This window comes from Perognathus longimembris, chromosome 20 (genome assembly GCF_023159225.1).
Source record: "Perognathus longimembris pacificus isolate PPM17 chromosome 20, ASM2315922v1, whole genome shotgun sequence".
Lineage (NCBI taxonomy): Eukaryota > Metazoa > Chordata > Mammalia > Rodentia > Heteromyidae > Perognathus > Perognathus longimembris.
This window is the reverse complement of record NC_063180.1, coordinates 43497501-43503662: the sequence shown is the minus strand read 5'-3', so window position 1 is coordinate 43503662 and position 6162 is coordinate 43497501.

Sequence of the window (6162 nt, the reverse complement as noted above, 5' to 3'; positions counted from 1 at the left end):
GGCCCGTGCGGGCAGCCAGTGGGCGGGGCCCTGCCCGCGCGGCATCCCCCATGGGGGCGTGGTCTCGTGCGGTGGCAGTTCGGGTGGGCGTGGTCTCGTGCGGTGGCAGCCCGTGGGGCGTGGCCTCGGACGGGTGGTAACCCGTGGGGGCGTGGTCTCGGGCGGGCGGCAGCCCGTGGGGGCGTGGCCTCGGGCGGGTGGTAACCCGTGGGGGCGTGGCCTCGGGCGGGTGGTAACCCGTGGGGGCGTGGCCTCGGGCGGGCGGCAGCCCGTGGGGGCGTGGTCTCGGGCGGGCGGCGCCTCAGGCGGCTGGGGCTGAGCGCCGCGGCGGCCGGCTCTGCGCGGGCTCCGCGGGATCCGCGATGACCGTCCCGGGCCGGAGCGAGGCGGCCGCGGCGGGCAGGTAAGAACTGGGATTCGAGGGTCCCGGTCTCGCGGCTCGGAGCTGGCCGCGCGGGTCCGCGGCTGCCGGACGTGTTCGGCCCCGCTCTTCCCGGCCGCGGTAATGCGGGCTCCGGTCCGGAAACTGCGCGGAGGGGACCCGGCGGCTCTGGGAGGGGGTCGCACGGGGCCGGGGGGCCGGGGCTGCGGGGCGCCCCGCGGGCATCCGGGGCACTGGAGGACGGGGTCCCCTGCAGGCCCCCGGCCCTGCTCATTCACTTCGCACCCCGGCCGGCCCGCCCCGCCGGACCCCGGCCGGCCCTCCCCGCTCAGTCCGGCGCCGTGTCCTCCCCGTCGGACCCCCCCCCCAGCCCCCCTCAGCCCCGTTCAGCCCGGCCCGCACCGGGAGGCGGCGGGCGGCGGGCGCGGAGCGGAGCTGTCCCGGCACGACGCGGCCGCGCCCCTGCGCCAGGCCCGGGCGGGCCGAGGCCGGTCTCCCGGCTCCGAGATCCGCCCCGGAGCGTGCCCCGGGAGGGGTAAACTTCTTCGCGTCCGGGGGCGATGATGGGGGCCTGGGGCCCGGTGGCTTTGCTGGTGCTGCCGGGGACTGTGACTTCTAAACGGGGGCGGGGACCACGCCTGTCATCGCAGCTCCCCCGGAGGCTGAGATCTGAGGATCGCGGTTCACAGCCAGCCCCGGCAGGGAAGTCCTCGGGACTCTTATAATAAACTACTCAGAAAACAGAAAGGGCAGCCGCGGCGGTGGGTCAAGTGGCAGTGCGCCAGCCCAGCCTTGAGTTCAAGCCCCAGGACTGGTACCAAAGAGGGGACGACGGGGCGGGGCCGGGGGGGGCATTGTGCTGGCATCCCTGGCCACCAGCATGAGGCCTGGTAGGGATGTGGGATCTTGTGTGGCATCTTCAGCCCTGGGCAGGAATCTTCAGGCGAGAATCTGGTGGGAAACACAAGGTCCTGCCTGTTTGTTCTCCAGAACTTGGGGTGTCCTTGCCTGGCTGTCATCTGCTCTCCTTCACTGCTCTCCTCACCCCGCCTGACTCCTCGGAGGTGCCCCTCCCGCAGAGGTCAGGCTCCTGGGAAATGAGGAGGTGCTGAGATGTCCACAGCTCCCCCTCCAGCTGGCTCTGAAGTCAGATCTTGGAGTAAAGACCAGGCCTTGCCAGGAGAGGAGGAGTGCGAGGAGGCAGGCCTCCGTCCCTGGCGCCCGCCCTGCACCGTCCGCTGACCCGCTGCTGCCGGAGTTCAGTCCAGTTCATGGTGCCCACACCCTTAGGTGATAGGTTAGAGCTTGGCAGACACAAAAAAAGTGGCCTGGGTGGGCATCTTTGTGGCAAATACAGGGCAATTTCAGGCTTCCGGGATAAAGGTTTCCGGCTTCCTGGAAGCAGGGAGCCTGGATCCACAGGGGTAGCTCCACCCAGCCCTTAGGCAGGCAAAGCCTTACCTCTGGGTAGCAGAAAAGACAGTCTGAACCTCACACAGCTCCCTCTGGGGCGTGGTTTACTGGAGAGCAAGGAAAAAAAAGGCCTGCAGGCAATTTAACCTCTGAACCTCCTCCTCCAGGCAGTTCTTTTGGGAGTCTGTTAAGTTTCCTCCTCCTGTTTCTGAAGGTGTTTCCTTCCTAGTTGTCACATGACTGCCTTTGCAAAGCCCAGGAAGTCCACTTCTGAGCACCGGAAAATAATATGTGCCTAGCTCTTGGGTCTGAGAAGGGAAGGTAATGGCACACAGGTCTGCCATGTCCCGTGCAAGGGTAACTTTGAACTTCAACTCAGTGTTAACTTTGAACTTGAACTTAGTCTTTTGGCAGCTGTGCATCAATCTTTCATCCCATTATCACCAACCTTTGGGCTTTGATTAATTCTCCATCTGTTTATTAATTACATGGGGAGAGCAGAGCCCCCTGGGAAAGATCTATGTAATTTGTGTGTGGGTGCGTGTGTGGGTGTGCGCGCGCACTTGCGCACCAATCCTGGGACTAGAACTCAAAGCCTGGGCACTGTCTCTGACCTTCTTTTGCTCAAGGATACCACCCTATCACTTGGAGCCACAGCAGGACTTCCGGCTTTTTCTGTTTATGTGGTGCTGAGAAAGCAAACCCAGGGTTTCATTCATGCTAGGCAAGCGCTCTACCACTAAACCACATTCCCAGTCCCTAATTTGTGTTGTTGGCTATTGGGATTGAACTCAGGGCCTGGGTGCTGTCATTGAGCCTTTTTGCTCAAGGCTAGTGCTCTACCACTTTGAGCCACAGCGCCACCGGCAGTTTTCTGGTGGCTCATTGGAGATGGGAGTCTCATGGACTTTCCTGCTAAGGCTGGCTTTGAACCTTGATTCTCAGATTTCAACCTCCCGAGTATCAAGGATTACAAGTGTGAGGCACCAGTGCCCAGCTCTTGTGTAATTAAGAAGACACAGTATGCCCAAATCTTCCTGCCTGCAACCCCACAGGTTCCAGAGGAAAGCCTGCTCTTCAGAATGCCCCACCTCTCTTCCACAGTCACTGATGTACTGAGACAACCTGTTGAAATCTGACAATCCTCAAAACTGTACCCTAAAGATGTTTAAAATTGATGGCTGATTTTTTTTTTTTTTTTTTTTGGCCAGTCCTGGGCCTTGGACTCAGGGCCTGAGCACTGTCCCTGGCTTCTTCCCGCTCAAGGCTAGCACTCTGCCACTTGAGCCACAGCGCCGCTTCTGGCCGTTTTCTGTATATGTGGTGCTGGGGAATTGAACCTAGGGCCTCATGTATCCGAGGCAGGCACTCTTGCCACTAGGCTATATCCCCAGCCCCTGATGGCTGATTTTTTAAAAAGTGGATTCTACGTTTTTGGTTGTCACTTTTTTTTTTTAACCTGAAATCATGAGCACTTAGTTTAGTCAGGTGCCAGTGGTTCACGCCTAATATCCTAGCTACTCAGAGGGCTGAGATCTGAAGATCCTGGTTTGAAGCCAGCCTGGGCAGGAAAGCCTGTGAAACTCTTATCTCTAATGAACTACCCAAAAATGCCAGAAGTAGAGCTGTGACTCAAATGGTAGAGTGCTAGCATTTGAGCACAAACGCTCAGGACATTGCCCAGGCACTGAGTTCAAAGTGCTAGGGGAAAAAAGAATTCGTTGAAACCAGGCTTTGGTGGCTCATGCTTGTGATTCTGCCACTCAGGAGGCTCAGATGTGGGGATCACAGTGCAACAAAAGCTGGAAGTAGAGGCGTGGCTCAAGTATTAGAGCACCAGCATTGAATTTAAAAAGCCAGGTGAGAGCAGAAGGCCCAGAGTTCAAGCCCTCTTACTGGCACAAAGAAGAATTGGTTTAAATTACATGTGGATTGCTTTTCTTCCTCAGGCACTGACATGACAGATTCAAAGGTTATCAAATAATTGTTGAAGTCATTCTGGTATTGTATTTCATTGCTGTCCCTTTTTTCTTTGACTAAGGTAGTTATTATAGTCTTACTTCCTCCTCGGTTGTGGGGCTTGAACTCCGAGAGCCTGGGCCTGAGCCTCTTCATGATCAAGGCTAGCTCTCTACGACTTGAGCCACAGCTACATCTTTTTGTTGTTTTGTTTTTTTGAGTGGTCAGTTGGAGGATAGAGTCTCACAGGGACTTTTCTGCTTCAAACTGGGATCCTCAGATCTCAGCCTCCTGAGTGGCTTGGATTACAAGCTCACACTGGTGCCTGGCAGTATAATACGTTTTTTCTGTCTTGTAGAAAAACATTGACATCTTTCTAACATGGGTGCCAATTAACCAAACCACTCAAACTTGCCAGTCATCTCACAAGCCACATACAGCACTATTTTTACTTTAATTTTATTTATTTTGCGGTACCACTGGGCTCTAACCCAGGGCTTCAAGAATGCCAAGCGTCTGTTTTACCACCGAGCTATGACTGTAGCTCCTTTTGAATTCTGAAGAACTACTCAGATAATAATAACCTAGTGACACTACCTCAGATTTGAAATTCATACGGCCCCTCTTTGAGCTACCAAATTGATAAATGCTCATTTTTGAATTGCTTTTTTTTTTTTAATTTTTTGCCAGTCCTGGGGCTTGAACTCAGGGCCTGAGCACTGTCCCTGGCTTGTTCTTCTTCTTCTTTTTTTTTTGTACATAACCTAAATGATTTTATTTTATTTTAATTTTTATTGTCAAACTGATGTACAGAGAGGTTACAGTTTCATATGTTAGGCATTGGATACATTTCTTGTACTGTTACCTCCTCCCTCATTCCCCCCTCCCCCTCCCCCTCCCCCTCCCCCTCCCCTTCCCCTGTTCTGAGCTTCTTTTGCTCAAGGCTAGCACTCTACTACCACTTGAGCCACAGTGCCATTTCTAGCTTTTTCTGTATATATGGTGCTGAGGAATCGAACCCAGGGCTTCATGTATACGAGGCAAACACTTTACCACAAGGCCATATTCCCAGACCCTCCCTGGCTTCCTTTTGCTCAAGCATTCTACCACTTGAGCCACAGCGCCACTTCTGGCCTTTTCTGTTTATGTGGTGCTGAGGAATCGAACCCAGGGCTTCATGCATGCTAGGCAAGCACTCTACCGCTAAGCCACATTCCCAGCCCTCATTATTATTATTATTATTATTATTATTATTATTATTATTATTATTGACAGCTTAAATGCTATCTCTTAGCTTTTTCTTCTCCAGGCTAGTGTTTTACCACCGGAGCCACAGCTCCACCTTGGGCTTTTTGCTGGCTCATTGGAGATTAGTCTCACAGACTTTCCTGCTCTAGCTGGCTTTGAACCTCGATCCTCAGATCTCAGCCTCCTGAATACATAGCTGGCTTTGGGTTGTGGAGAACAATCTACATACAGGGAACCAGGTGGAGCAAGGCGTAAGTGGCCTGCGCCTGTCACCCAGTTTCAACAATGATGGGGTCATGAGTCAGGCTCCTTTCGGGGATCCCTCCCTTCTCCCTCCCTTCTCCCTCCCTGCTGCACTGTTTAGACCTAAGCTATTGTTTCACCCATAGATATCTCAGTAAGACCCTACACATTGATGTCAAATTAGATTTTGACGTTATTAAATGAAAACTGAAAATTGACATTATTAATTAAATTACAGATTGAATTAATGATAATTATTTAACATTAATTCAGTTATGCCATTAATAATTGTGAGCAATTAATATAATTACTGAAATGACTTAATAATTCCAAAAGACCGCTTTTGAAATGATCACAACCATCCCATTATTACACTTGAAAAATGATGACTCTTTTAAAAACATCAGCCAGCCAGTCAGTGTTCAAATTTTCTCTATTGTCTAATAAATAACATTGTAACATTTAATATCTAAATGGGGTTTATGCAAGTTGACCCTCTCCAAATATGCAAGTATCTCCCTCTCTCTTTTTTTCTTTTCCGTTGTGGGACTTGAACTCAGGGCCTGGGTGCTGTCTCTGAGCTTCTTTGCTCAAGGCTAGCACGCTACCACTTGAGCCACAGCTCCACTTCCAGCTTTTTGGTGATTAATAGAAGAGTCTCACTGCCTTTCCTGCCCAGGCTGGCTTCAAACTGCAATCCTCAGATCTCAGCCTCCTGAGTAGCTAGGATGACAGATATAAGCCACTAGTGCCTGGCATTCTCTTTCTTTGTCTGTCTCTCTCTTTGGTACCCGTACTAGGGCTTGAATCACGGTGTCACACTTTTTTGTTCAAGGCTTACTCTACCACTTGAGCCACAGCTCTACTTAGCAGCTTTTTGCTGGTTCATTGGAGATAAAAGTCTCTCAGCAGTTTCA